Here is a 14516-nt window from a genome sequence, read left to right as displayed (position 1 = left end):
TTAGAAAATGCTCATAACTTTGCAAATAATAAACATTTTTTTACTACAAATCACCCTGTAGTTATCAGCAGCAAAGCACCTATTAGACTAGTTAGGAGTTAGGGACCTGATATACTGGTAACAGAGTCCCTTTAAGAGCTCTTCAAAAGTTTTTCCCACAATGGATGTTAAGCTTACTGGTCTATAATTACTTAGTATTGAACTTACTACTTATAGAAAACTCAATGACATTCATGGGGTCTCTGTCACCAATGAAAAACCCGATAGATTTTTAATTGCCTATAAAGAATTTGATTAATCATATACTTTAGTTATGTAAACTTAAATAATAAGCAAGTGAATAAACTAAAGCAACTGATAGCAAGGCACTGCTGAGTTTTGAACTCAGGATCTCCTGTTTACTAGACAGGCACTTTAACCAACTAAGCCACAGCACCAAAGCACTTTTCTTCTCACGGTGTCCTACCACACAGCTCAGTTCAGAGCAAAAGACTGATCTCATATTTTAGGCTAGCCCCTTAGGTGTAGTTGCCAGAAGTCTTAACAGTCAGGGTACATAAGTTGTGATGGCCGAGTGGTTAAGGCGTTGGATTTGAAGTCCAATGGGGTCTCCCTGCACAGGTTCAAGTCCTGTTCATAACGTTCTATTTTAAGAAGAGAACTTCCAGAAACATATTAAAGTTTGTCACCTATAGAAAGAGTTATTTCAATTCCATCCTCTTTGTCACTGATTAATTACATTAATAATAGTGTTTCCAGCTGTGCCCCTGGCTTACAACTCTGAAAAGCGAGCAATATTTAGAGTATAAATCACTATAACTACAGCATCCCATTTGTCCAGACTTTTATTTTTCTCTTGATAAATACAAATCAAGTTGGTTGGACAACTTCTGCCCTTAGTAAATCTCTGCTTGCTGTCAATTATAATACTATTTTCTGTCACATACTCCTGTATATAGTCCCTTAAATGGACTCTGTCACCAGTTTATCAATTCCCAATTTCCTAACTAGCCTAATAGGTGCTGTGATGCTGATAACTACAGTGTGATTGGTTGTTTTTTGTTTTAAAAACGTTTATTTGCAAAGTTATGAGCATTTATTTATATATACTAATGTAGCTCTAATAGCCAAATAGGAGATGACTCCTTTTTACTCTGGGCAGGTAATGTTTTCTGTATGACGCTGTCCAATCAGCATACAACTTCTCCCCCTTCCCTGTCCAGCAACACAGTGTGATCATATAGTACACTGCGTCCATTCCCGACTGTGTTTCAACAGGTGATATCTTCGGTTCTGTCACAGCTAGAACTGTGATTTTGGTGTCTTATGAAAGAGCAGAATCCAGTCTTTCAAATGCCACCAAATCTGTTTTTTTAGGTGGCCCACAGCCCGAGATATGGCTGTTTGAATTGATCCCCCTTCCCTGTAGCTTGAGTTTCACAATGTGTGTGAAGCAGCTTCATGCTGATAGGACAGCATCAGATGCTGAGAGTCAGCTCCACCTCAGGAGAATTGCTGCTGTTACCTCCCAGATGTCTAATAAAGGCTAAATTACATATTTAGAAAATGCTCATAACTTTGCAAATAATAAACATTTTTTTACTACAAATCACCCTGTAGTTATCAGCAGCAAAGCACCTATTAGACTAGTTAGGAGTTAGGGACCTGATATACTGGTAACAGAGTCCCTTTAAGAGCTCTTCAAAAGTTTTTCCCACAATGGATGTTAAGCTTACTGGTCTATAATTACTTAGTATTGAACTTACTACTTATAGAAAACTCAATGACATTCATGGGGTCTCTGTCACCAATGAAAAACCCGATAGATTTTTAATTGCCTATAAAGAATTTGATTAATCATATACTTTAGTTATGTAAACTTAAATAATAAGCAAGTGAATAAACTAAAGCAACTGCTAGCAAGGCACTGCTGAGTTTTGAACTCAGGATCTCCTGTTTACTAGACAGGCACTTTAACCAACTAAGCCACAGCACCAAAGCACTTTTCTTCTCACGGTGTCCTACCACACAGCTCAGTTCAGAGCAAAAGACTGATCTCATATTTTAGGCTAGCCCCTTAGGTGTAGTTGCCAGAAGTCTTAACAGTCAGGGTACATAAGTTGTGATGGCCGAGTGGTTAAGGCGTTGGATTTGAAGTCCAATGGGGTCTCCCTGCACAGGTTCAAGTCCTGTTCATAACGTTCTATTTTAAGAAGAGAACTTCCAGAAACATATTAAAGTTTGTCACCTATAGAAAGAGTTATTTCAATTCCATCCTCTTTGTCACTGATTAATTACATTAATAATAGTGTTTCCAGCTGTGCCCCTGGCTTACAACTCTGAAAAGCGAGCAATATTTAGAGTATAAATCACTATAACTACAGCATCCCATTTGTCCAGACTTTTATTTTTCTCTTGATAAATACAAATCAAGTTGGTTGGACAACTTCTGCCCTTAGTAAATCTCTGCTTGCTGTCAATTATAATACTATTTTCTGTCACATACTCCTGTATATAGTCCCTTAAATGGACTCTGTCACCAGTTTATCAATTCCCAATTTCCTAACTAGCCTAATAGGTGCTGTGATGCTGATAACTACAGTGTGATTTGTTGTTTTTTGTTTTAAAAACGTTTATTTGCAAAGTTATGAGCATTTATTTATATATACTAATGTAGCTCTAATAGCCAAATAGGAGATGACTCCTTTTTACTCTGGGCAGCTAATGTTTTCTGTATGACGCTGTCCAATCAGCATACAACTTCTCCCCCTTCCCTGTCCAGCAACACAGTGTGATCATATAGTACACTGCGTCCATTCCCGACTGTGTTTCAACAGGTGATATCTTCGGTTCTGTCACAGCTAGAACTGTGATTTTGGTGTCATATGAAAGAGTAGAATCCAGTCTTTCAAATGCCACCAAATCTGCTTTTTTAGGTGGCCCACAGCCCGAGATATGGCTGTTTGAATTGATCCCCCTTCCCTGTAGCTTGAGTTTCACAATGTGTGTGAAGCAGCTTCATGCTGATAGGACAGCATCAGATGCTGAGAGTCAGCTCCACCTCAGGAGAATTGCTGCTGTTACCTCCCAGATGTCTAATAAAGGCTAAATTACATATTTAGAAAATGCTCATAACTTTGCAAATAATAAACATTTTTTTACTACAAATCACCCTGTAGTTATCAGCAGCAAAGCACCTATTAGACTAGTTAGGAGTTAGGGACCTGATATACTGGTAACAGAGTCCCTTTAAGAGCTCTTCAAAAGTTTTTCCCACAATGGATGTTAAGCTTACTGGTCTATAATTACTTTGTATTGAACTTACTACTTATAGAAAACTCAATGACATTCATGGGGTCTCTGTCACCAATGAAAAACCCGATAGATTTTTAATCGCCTATAAAGAATTTGATTCATCATATACTTTAGTTATGTAAACTTAAATAATAAACAAGTGAATAAACTAAAGCAACAAATAGCAAGGCACTGCTGAGATTTGAACTCAGGATCTCCTGTTTACTAGACAGGCTCTTTAATCAACTAAGCCACAGCACCAAAGCACTTTTCTTCTCACGGTGTCCTACCACACAGCTCAGTTCAGAGCAAAAGACTGATCTCATATTTTAGGCTAGCCCCTTAGGTGTAGTTGCCAGAAGTCTTAACAGTCAGGGTACATAAGTTGTGATGGCCGAGTGGTTAAGGCGTTGGATTTGAAATCCAATGGGGTCTCCCTGCACAGGTTCAAGTCCTGTTCATAACGTTCTATTTTAAGAAGAGAACTTCCAGAAACATATTAAAGTTTGTCACCTATAGAAAGAGTTATTTCAATTCCATCCTCTTTGTCACTGATTAATTACATTAATAATAGTGTTTCCAGCTGTGCCCCTGGCTTACAACTCTGAAAAGCGAGCAATATTTAGAGTATAAATCACTATAACTACAGCATCCCATTTGTCCAGACTTTTATTTTTCTCTTGATAAATACAAATCAAGTTGGTTGGACAACTTCTGCCCTTAGTAAATCTCTGCTTGCTGTCAATTATAATACTATTTTCTGTCACATACTCCTGTATATAGTCCCTTAAATGGACTCTGTCACCAGTTTATCAATTCCCAATTTCCTAACTAGCCTAATAGGTGCTGTGATGCTGATAACTACAGTGTGATTTGTTGTTTTTTGTTTTAAAAACGTTTATTTGCAAAGTTATGAGCATTTATTTATATATACTAATGTAGCTCTAATAGCCAAATAGGAGATGACTCCTTTTTACTCTGGGCAGCTAATGTTTTCTGTATGACGCTGTCCAATCAGCATACAACTTCTCCCCCTTCCCTGTCCAGCAACACAGTGTGATCATATAGTACACTGCGTCCATTCCCGACTGTGTTTCAACAGGTGATATCTTCGGTTCTGTCACAGCTAGAACTGTGATTTTGGTGTCATATGAAAGAGTAGAATCCAGTCTTTCAAATGCCACCAAATCTGCTTTTTTAGGTGGCCCACAGCCCGAGATATGGCTGTTTGAATTGATCCCCCTTCCCTGTAGCTTGAGTTTCACAATGTGTGTGAAGCAGCTTCATGCTGATAGGACAGCATCAGATGCTGAGAGTCAGCTCCACCTCAGGAGAATTGCTGCTGTTACCTCCCAGATGTCTAATAAAGGCTAAATTACATATTTAGAAAATGCTCATAACTTTGCAAATAATAAACATTTTTTTACTACAAATCACCCTGTAGTTATCAGCAGCAAAGCACCTATTAGACTAGTTAGGAGTTAGGGACCTGATATACTGGTAACAGAGTCCCTTTAAGAGCTCTTCAAAAGTTTTTCCCACAATGGATGTTAAGCTTACTGGTCTATAATTACTTTGTATTGAACTTACTACTTATAGAAAACTCAATGACATTCATGGGGTCTCTGTCACCAATGAAAAACCCGATAGATTTTTAATCGCCTATAAAGAATTTGATTCATCATATACTTTAGTTATGTAAACTTAAATAATAAACAAGTGAATAAACTAAAGCAACAAATAGCAAGGCACTGCTGAGATTTGAACTCAGGATCTCCTGTTTACTAGACAGGCTCTTTAATCAACTAAGCCACAGCACCAAAGCACTTTTCTTCTCACGGTGTCCTACCACACAGCTCAGTTCAGAGCAAAAGACTGATCTCATATTTTAGGCTAGCCCCTTAGGTGTAGTTGCCAGAAGTCTTAACAGTCAGCGTACATAAGTTGTGATGGCCGAGTGGTTAAGGCGTTGGATTTGAAATCCAATGGGGTCTCCCTGCACAGGTTCAAGTCCTGTTCATAACGTTCTATTTTAAGAAGAGAACTTCCAGAAACATATTAAAGTTTGTCACCTATAGAAAGAGTTATTTCAATTCCATCCTCTTTGTCACTGATTAATTACATTAATAATAGTGTTTCCAGCTGTGCCCCTGGCTTACAACTCTGAAAAGCGAGCAATATTTAGAGTATAAATCACTATAACTACAGCATCCCATTTGTCCAGACTTTTATTTTTCTCTTGATAAATACAAATCAAGTTGGTTGGACAACTTCTGCCCTTAGTAAATCTCTGCTTGCTGTCAATTATAATACTATTTTCTGTCACATACTCCTGTATATAGTCCCTTAAATGGACTCTGTCACCAGTTTATCAATTCCCAATTTCCTAACTAGCCTAATAGGTGCTGTGATGCTGATAACTACAGTGTGATTTGTTGTTTTTTGTTTTAAAAACGTTTATTTGCAAAGTTATGAGCATTTATTTATATATACTAATGTAGCTCTAATAGCCAAATAGGAGATGACTCCTTTTTACTCTGGGCAGCTAATGTTTTCTGTATGACGCTGTCCAATCAGCATACAACTTCTCCCCCTTCCCTGTCCAGCAACACAGTGTGATCATATAGTACACTGCGTCCATTCCCGACTGTGTTTCAACAGGTGATATCTTCGGTTCTGTCACAGCTAGAACTGTGATTTTGGTGTCATATGAAAGAGTAGAATCCAGTCTTTCAAATGCCACCAAATCTGCTTTTTTAGGTGGCCCACAGCCCGAGATATGGCTGTTTGAATTGATCCCCCTTCCCTGTAGCTTGAGTTTCACAATGTGTGTGAAGCAGCTTCATGCTGATAGGACAGCATCAGATGCTGAGAGTCAGCTCCACCTCAGGAGAATTGCTGCTGTTACCTCCCAGATGTCTAATAAAGGCTAAATTACATATTTAGAAAATGCTCATAACTTTGCAAATAATAAACATTTTTTTACTACAAATCACCCTGTAGTTATCAGCAGCAAAGCACCTATTAGACTAGTTAGGAGTTAGGGACCTGATATACTGGTAACAGAGTCCCTTTAAGAGCTCTTCAAAAGTTTTTCCCACAATGGATGTTAAGCTTACTGGTCTATAATTACTTTGTATTGAACTTACTACTTATAGAAAACTCAATGACATTCATGGGGTCTCTGTCACCAATGAAAAACCCGATAGATTTTTAATCGCCTATAAAGAATTTGATTCATCATATACTTTAGTTATGTAAACTTAAATAATAAACAAGTGAATAAACTAAAGCAACAAATAGCAAGGCACTGCTGAGATTTGAACTCAGGATCTCCTGTTTACTAGACAGGCTCTTTAATCAACTAAGCCACAGCACCAAAGCACTTTTCTTCTCACGGTGTCCTACCACACAGCTCAGTTCAGAGCAAAAGACTGATCTCATATTTTAGGCTAGCCCCTTAGGTGTAGTTGCCAGAAGTCTTAACAGTCAGGGTACATAAGTTGTGATGGCCGAGTGGTTAAGGCGTTGGATTTGAAATCCAATGGGGTCTCCCTGCACAGGTTCAAGTCCTGTTCATAACGTTCTATTTTAAGAAGAGAACTTCCAGAAACATATTAAAGTTTGTCACCTATAGAAAGAGTTATTTCAATTCCATCCTCTTTGTCACTGATTAATTACATTAATAATAGTGTTTCCAGCTGTGCCCCTGGCTTACAACTCTGAAAAGCGAGCAATATTTAGAGTATAAATCACTATAACTACAGCATCCCATTTGTCCAGACTTTTATTTTTCTCTTGATAAATACAAATCAAGTTGGTTGGACAACTTCTGCCCTTAGTAAATCTCTGCTTGCTGTCAATTATAATACTATTTTCTGTCACATACTCCTGTATATAGTCCCTTAAATGGACTCTGTCACCAGTTTATCAATTCCCAATTTCCTAACTAGCCTAATAGGTGCTGTGATGCTGATAACTACAGTGTGATTTGTTGTTTTTTGTTTTAAAAACGTTTATTTGCAAAGTTATGAGCATTTATTTATATATACTAATGTAGCTCTAATAGCCAAATAGGAGATGACTCCTTTTTACTCTGGGCAGCTAATGTTTTCTGTATGACGCTGTCCAATCAGCATACAACTTCTCCCCCTTCCCTGTCCAGCAACACAGTGTGATCATATAGTACACTGCGTCCATTCCCGACTGTGTTTCAACAGGTGATATCTTCGGTTCTGTCACAGCTAGAACTGTGATTTTGGTGTCATATGAAAGAGTAGAATCCAGTCTTTCAAATGCCACCAAATCTGCTTTTTTAGGTGGCCCACAGCCCGAGATATGGCTGTTTGAATTGATCCCCCTTCCCTGTAGCTTGAGTTTCACAATGTGTGTGAAGCAGCTTCATGCTGATAGGACAGCATCAGATGCTGAGAGTCAGCTCCACCTCAGGAGAATTGCTGCTGTTACCTCCCAGATGTCTAATAAAGGCTAAATTACATATTTAGAAAATGCTCATAACTTTGCAAATAATAAACATTTTTTTACTACAAATCACCCTGTAGTTATCAGCAGCAAAGCACCTATTAGACTAGTTAGGAGTTAGGGACCTGATATACTGGTAACAGAGTCCCTTTAAGAGCTCTTCAAAAGTTTTTCCCACAATGGATGTTAAGCTTACTGGTCTATAATTACTTTGTATTGAACTTACTACTTATAGAAAACTCAATGACATTCATGGGGTCTCTGTCACCAATGAAAAACCCGATAGATTTTTAATCGCCTATAAAGAATTTGATTCATCATATACTTTAGTTATGTAAACTTAAATAATAAACAAGTGAATAAACTAAAGCAACAAATAGCAAGGCACTGCTGAGATTTGAACTCAGGATCTCCTGTTTACTAGACAGGCTCTTTAATCAACTAAGCCACAGCACCAAAGCACTTTTCTTCTCACGGTGTCCTACCACACAGCTCAGTTCAGAGCAAAAGACTGATCTCATATTTTAGGCTAGCCCCTTAGGTGTAGTTGCCAGAAGTCTTAACAGTCAGCGTACATAAGTTGTGATGGCCGAGTGGTTAAGGCGTTGGATTTGAAATCCAATGGGGTCTCCCTGCACAGGTTCAAGTCCTGTTCATAACGTTCTATTTTAAGAAGAGAACTTCCAGAAACATATTAAAGTTTGTCACCTATAGAAAGAGTTATTTCAATTCCATCCTCTTTGTCACTGATTAATTACATTAATAATAGTGTTTCCAGCTGTGCCCCTGGCTTACAACTCTGAAAAGCGAGCAATATTTAGAGTATAAATCACTATAACTACAGCATCCCATTTGTCCAGACTTTTATTTTTCTCTTGATAAATACAAATCAAGTTGGTTGGACAACTTCTGCCCTTAGTAAATCTCTGCTTGCTGTCAATTATAATACTATTTTCTGTCACATACTCCTGTATATAGTCCCTTAAATGGACTCTGTCACCAGTTTATCAATTCCCAATTTCCTAACTAGCCTAATAGGTGCTGTGATGCTGATAACTACAGTGTGATTTGTTGTTTTTTGTTTTAAAAACGTTTATTTGCAAAGTTATGAGCATTTATTTATATATACTAATGTAGCTCTAATAGCCAAATAGGAGATGACTCCTTTTTACTCTGGGCAGCTAATGTTTTCTGTATGACGCTGTCCAATCAGCATACAACTTCTCCCCCTTCCCTGTCCAGCAACACAGTGTGATCATATAGTACACTGCGTCCATTCCCGACTGTGTTTCAACAGGTGATATCTTCGGTTCTGTCACAGCTAGAACTGTGATTTTGGTGTCATATGAAAGAGTAGAATCCAGTCTTTCAAATGCCACCAAATCTGCTTTTTTAGGTGGCCCACAGCCCGAGATATGGCTGTTTGAATTGATCCCCCTTCCCTGTAGCTTGAGTTTCACAATGTGTGTGAAGCAGCTTCATGCTGATAGGACAGCATCAGATGCTGAGAGTCAGCTCCACCTCAGGAGAATTGCTGCTGTTACCTCCCAGATGTCTAATAAAGGCTAAATTACATATTTAGAAAATGCTCATAACTTTGCAAATAATAAACATTTTTTTACTACAAATCACCCTGTAGTTATCAGCAGCAAAGCACCTATTAGACTAGTTAGGAGTTAGGGACCTGATATACTGGTAACAGAGTCCCTTTAAGAGCTCTTCAAAAGTTTTTCCCACAATGGATGTTAAGCTTACTGGTCTATAATTACTTTGTATTGAACTTACTACTTATAGAAAACTCAATGACATTCATGGGGTCTCTGTCACCAATGAAAAACCCGATAGATTTTTAATCGCCTATAAAGAATTTGATTCATCATATACTTTAGTTATGTAAACTTAAATAATAAACAAGTGAATAAACTAAAGCAACAAATAGCAAGGCACTGCTGAGATTTGAACTCAGGATCTCCTGTTTACTAGACAGGCTCTTTAATCAACTAAGCCACAGCACCAAAGCACTTTTCTTCTCACGGTGTCCTACCACACAGCTCAGTTCAGAGCAAAAGACTGATCTCATATTTTAGGCTAGCCCCTTAGGTGTAGTTGCCAGAAGTCTTAACAGTCAGGGTACATAAGTTGTGATGGCTGAGTGGTTAAGGCGTTGGATTTGAAATCCAATGGGGTCTCCCTGCACAGGTTCAAGTCCTGTTCATAACGTTCTATTTTAAGAAGAGAACTTCCAGAAACATATTAAAGTTTGTCACCTATAGAAAGAGTTATTTCAATTCCATCCTCTTTGTCACTGATTAATTACATTAATAATAGTGTTTCCAGCTGTGCCCCTGGCTTACAACTCTGAAAAGCGAGCAATATTTAGAGTATAAATCACTATAACTACAGCATCCCATTTGTCCAGACTTTTATTTTTCTCTTGATAAATACAAATCAAGTTGGTTGGACAACTTCTGCCCTTAGTAAATCTCTGCTTGCTGTCAATTATAATACTATTTTCTGTCACATACTCCTGTATATAGTCCCTTAAATGGACTCTGTCACCAGTTTATCAATTCCCAATTTCCTAACTAGCCTAATAGGTGCTGTGATGCTGATAACTACAGTGTGATTTGTTGTTTTTTGTTTTAAAAACGTTTATTTGCAAAGTTATGAGCATTTATTTATATATACTAATGTAGCTCTAATAGCCAAATAGGAGATGACTCCTTTTTACTCTGGGCAGCTAATGTTTTCTGTATGACGCTGTCCAATCAGCATACAACTTCTCCCCCTTCCCTGTCCAGCAACACAGTGTGATCATATAGTACACTGCGTCCATTCCCGACTGTGTTTCAACAGGTGATATCTTCGGTTCTGTCACAGCTAGAACTGTGATTTTGGTGTCATATGAAAGAGTAGAATCCAGTCTTTCAAATGCCACCAAATCTGCTTTTTTAGGTGGCCCACAGCCCGAGATATGGCTGTTTGAATTGATCCCCCTTCCCTGTAGCTTGAGTTTCACAATGTGTGTGAAGCAGCTTCATGCTGATAGGACAGCATCAGATGCTGAGAGTCAGCTCCACCTCAGGAGAATTGCTGCTGTTACCTCCCAGATGTCTAATAAAGGCTAAATTACATATTTAGAAAATGCTCATAACTTTGCAAATAATAAACATTTTTTTACTACAAATCACCCTGTAGTTATCAGCAGCAAAGCACCTATTAGACTAGTTAGGAGTTAGGGACCTGATATACTGGTAACAGAGTCCCTTTAAGAGCTCTTCAAAAGTTTTTCCCACAATGGATGTTAAGCTTACTGGTCTATAATTACTTTGTATTGAACTTACTACTTATAGAAAACTCAATGACATTCATGGGGTCTCTGTCACCAATGAAAAACCCGATAGATTTTTAATCGCCTATAAAGAATTTGATTCATCATATACTTTAGTTATGTAAACTTAAATAATAAACAAGTGAATAAACTAAAGCAACAAATAGCAAGGCACTGCTGAGATTTGAACTCAGGATCTCCTGTTTACTAGACAGGCTCTTTAATCAACTAAGCCACAGCACCAAAGCACTTTTCTTCTCACGGTGTCCTACCACACAGCTCAGTTCAGAGCAAAAGACTGATCTCATATTTTAGGCTAGCCCCTTAGGTGTAGTTGCCAGAAGTCTTAACAGTCAGGGTACATAAGTTGTGATGGCCGAGTGGTTAAGGCGTTGGATTTGAAATCCAATGGGGTCTCCCTGCACAGGTTCAAGTCCTGTTCATAACGTTCTATTTTAAGAAGAGAACTTCCAGAAACATATTAAAGTTTGTCACCTATAGAAAGAGTTATTTCAATTCCATCCTCTTTGTCACTGATTAATTACATTAATAATAGTGTTTCCAGCTGTGCCCCTGGCTTACAACTCTGAAAAGCGAGCAATATTTAGAGTATAAATCACTATAACTACAGCATCCCATTTGTCCAGACTTTTATTTTTCTCTTGATAAATACAAATCAAGTTGGTTGGACAACTTCTGCCCTTAGTAAATCTCTGCTTGCTGTCAATTATAATACTATTTTCTGTCACATACTCCTGTATATAGTCCCTTAAATGGACTCTGTCACCAGTTTATCAATTCCCAATTTCCTAACTAGCCTAATAGGTGCTGTGATGCTGATAACTACAGTGTGATTTGTTGTTTTTTGTTTTAAAAACGTTTATTTGCAAAGATATGAGCATTTATTTATATATACTAATGTAGCTCTAATAGCCAAATAGGAGATGACTCCTTTTTACTCTGGGCAGCTAATGTTTTCTGTATGACGCTGTCCAATCAGCATACAACTTCTCCCCCTTCCCTGTCCAGCAACACAGTGTGATCATATAGTACACTGCGTCCATTCCCGACTGTGTTTCAACAGGTGATATCTTCGGTTCTGTCACAGCTAGAACTGTGATTTTGGTGTCATATGAAAGAGTAGAATCCAGTCTTTCAAATGCCACCAAATCTGCTTTTTTAGGTGGCCCACAGCCCGAGATATGGCTGTTTGAATTGATCCCCCTTCCCTGTAGCTTGAGTTTCACAATGTGTGTGAAGCAGCTTCATGCTGATAGGACAGCATCAGATGCTGAGAGTCAGCTCCACCTCAGGAGAATTGCTGCTGTTACCTCCCAGATGTCTAATAAAGGCTAAATTACATATTTAGAAAATGCTCATAACTTTGCAAATAATAAACATTTTTTTACTACAAATCACCCTGTAGTTATAAGCAGCAAAGCACCTATTAGACTAGTTAGGAGTTAGGGACCTGATATACTGGTAACAGAATCCCTTTAAGAGCTCTTCAAAAGTTTTTCCCACAATGGATGTTAAGCTTACTGGTCTATAATTACTTTGTATTGAACTTACTACTTATAGAAAACTCAATGACATTCATGGAGTCTCTGTCACCAATGAAAAACCCGATAGATTTTTAATCGCCTATAAAGAATTTGATTCATCATATACTTTAGTTATGTAAACTTAAATAATAAACAAGTGAATAAACTAAAGCAACAAATAGCAAGGCACTGCTGAGATTTGAACTCAGGATCTCCTGTTTACTAGACAGGCGCTTTAACCAACTAAGCCACAGCACCAAAGCACTTTTCTTCTCACGGTGTCCTACCACACAGCTCAGTTCAGAGCAAAAGACTGATCTCATATTTTAGGCTAGCCCCTTAGGTGTAGTTGCCAGAAGTCTTAACAGACAGGGTACATAAGTTGTGATGGCCGAGTGGTTAAGGCGTTGGATTTGAAATCCAATGGGGTCTCCCTGCACATGATCAAGTCCTGTTCACAACGTTCTATTTTAAGAAGAGAACTTCCAGAAACATATTAAAGTTTGTCACATATAGAAAGAGTTATTTTAATTCCATCCTCTTTGTCACTGATTAATTACATTAATAATAGTGGTTCCAGCTGTGCCCCTGGCTTGCAGCTCTGAAAAGCGAGCAATATTTAGAGTATAAATCACTATAACTACAGCATCCCATTTGTCCAGACTTTTATTTTTCTCTTGATAAATACAAATCAGGTTGGTTGGACAACTTCTGCCCTTAGTAAATCTCTGCTTGCTGTCAATTATAATACTATTTTCTGTTACATACTCCTGTATATAGTCCCTTAAATGGACTCTGTCACCAGTTTATCAATTCCCAATTTCCTAACTAGCCTAATAGGTGCTGTGATGCTGATAACTACAGTGTGATTTGTTGTTTTTTGTTTTAAAAACGTTTATTTGCAAAGTTATGAGCATTTATTTATATATACTAATGTAGCTCTAATAGCCAAATAGGAGATGACTCCTTTTTACTCTGGGCAGCTAATGTTTTCTGTATGACGCTGTCCAATCAGCATACAACTTCTCCCCCTTCCCTGTCCAGCAACACAGTGTGATCATATAGTACACTGCGTCCATTCCCGACTGTGTTTCAACAGGTGATATCTTCGGTTCTGTCACAGCTAGAACTGTGATTTTGGTGTCATATGAAAGAGTAGAATCCAGTCTTTCAAATGCCACCAAATCTGCTTTTTTAGGTGGCCCACAGCCCGAGATATGGCTGTTTGAATTTATCCCCCTTCCCTGTAGCTTGAGTTTCACAATGTGTGTGAAGCAGCTTCATGCTGATAGGACAGCATCAGATGCTGAGAGTCAGCTCCACCTCAGGAGAATTGCTGCTGTTACCTCCCAGATGTCTAATAAAGGCTAAATTACATATTTAGAAAATGCTCATAACTTTGCAAATAATAAACATTTTTTTACTACAAATCACCCTGTAGTTATCAGCAGCAAAGCACCTATTAGACTAGTTAGGAGTTAGGGACCTGATATACTGGTAACAGAGTCCCTTTAAGAGCTCTTCAAAAGTTTTTCCCACAATGGATGTTAAGCTTACTGGTCTATAATTACTTTGTATTGAACTTACTACTTATAGAAAACTCAATGACATTCATGGGGTCTCTGTCACCAATGAAAAACCCGATAGATTTTTAATCGCCTATAAAGAATTTGATTCATCATATACTTTAGTTATGTAAACTTAAATAATAAACAAGTGAATAAACTAAAGCAACAAATAGCAAGGCACTGCTGAGATTTGAACTCAGGATCTCCTGTTTACTAGACAGGCGCTTTAACCAACTAAGCCACAGCACCAAAGCACTTTTCTTCTCACGGTGTCCTACCACACAGCTCAGTTCAGAG

At 38.0% G+C, this 14516-nt stretch overlaps 7 non-coding genes across 7 annotated transcripts; 5 read left to right on the top strand and 2 right to left on the bottom strand.

Moving 5' to 3' along the window:
• Window positions 1-3678: 3678 nt before the first annotated feature.
• On the top strand, window positions 3679-3760 carry TRNAS-UGA (transfer RNA serine (anticodon UGA)). Its single transcript has one exon. It is a non-coding gene; the product is annotated as a tRNA-Ser (tRNA).
• Window positions 3761-5237: 1477 nt separating this feature from the next.
• TRNAS-UGA (transfer RNA serine (anticodon UGA)) lies at window positions 5238-5319 on the top strand. The gene has a single exon. It is a non-coding gene; the product is annotated as a tRNA-Ser (tRNA).
• Window positions 5320-6796: 1477 nt separating this feature from the next.
• On the top strand, window positions 6797-6878 carry TRNAS-UGA (transfer RNA serine (anticodon UGA)). The gene has a single exon. It is a non-coding gene; the product is annotated as a tRNA-Ser (tRNA).
• A 1477-nt stretch (window positions 6879-8355) lies between these two features.
• Window positions 8356-8437, top strand: TRNAS-UGA (transfer RNA serine (anticodon UGA)). The gene has a single exon. It is a non-coding gene; the product is annotated as a tRNA-Ser (tRNA).
• A 3036-nt stretch (window positions 8438-11473) lies between these two features.
• TRNAS-UGA (transfer RNA serine (anticodon UGA)) lies at window positions 11474-11555 on the top strand. Its single transcript has one exon. It is a non-coding gene; the product is annotated as a tRNA-Ser (tRNA).
• Window positions 11556-12835: 1280 nt separating this feature from the next.
• On the bottom strand, window positions 12836-12909 carry TRNAT-AGU (transfer RNA threonine (anticodon AGU)). Its single transcript has one exon. It is a non-coding gene; the product is annotated as a tRNA-Thr (tRNA).
• Window positions 12910-14394: 1485 nt separating this feature from the next.
• On the bottom strand, window positions 14395-14468 carry TRNAT-AGU (transfer RNA threonine (anticodon AGU)). Its single transcript has one exon. It is a non-coding gene; the product is annotated as a tRNA-Thr (tRNA).
• Window positions 14469-14516: the final 48 nt, after the last annotated feature.

This window comes from Rhinoderma darwinii, assembly GCF_050947455.1.
Source record: "Rhinoderma darwinii isolate aRhiDar2 chromosome 3 unlocalized genomic scaffold, aRhiDar2.hap1 SUPER_3_unloc_13, whole genome shotgun sequence".
Classification (NCBI taxonomy): Eukaryota; Metazoa; Chordata; class Amphibia; order Anura; family Rhinodermatidae; genus Rhinoderma; species Rhinoderma darwinii.
This window is presented reverse-complemented; position numbering and strand designations above follow the sequence as displayed.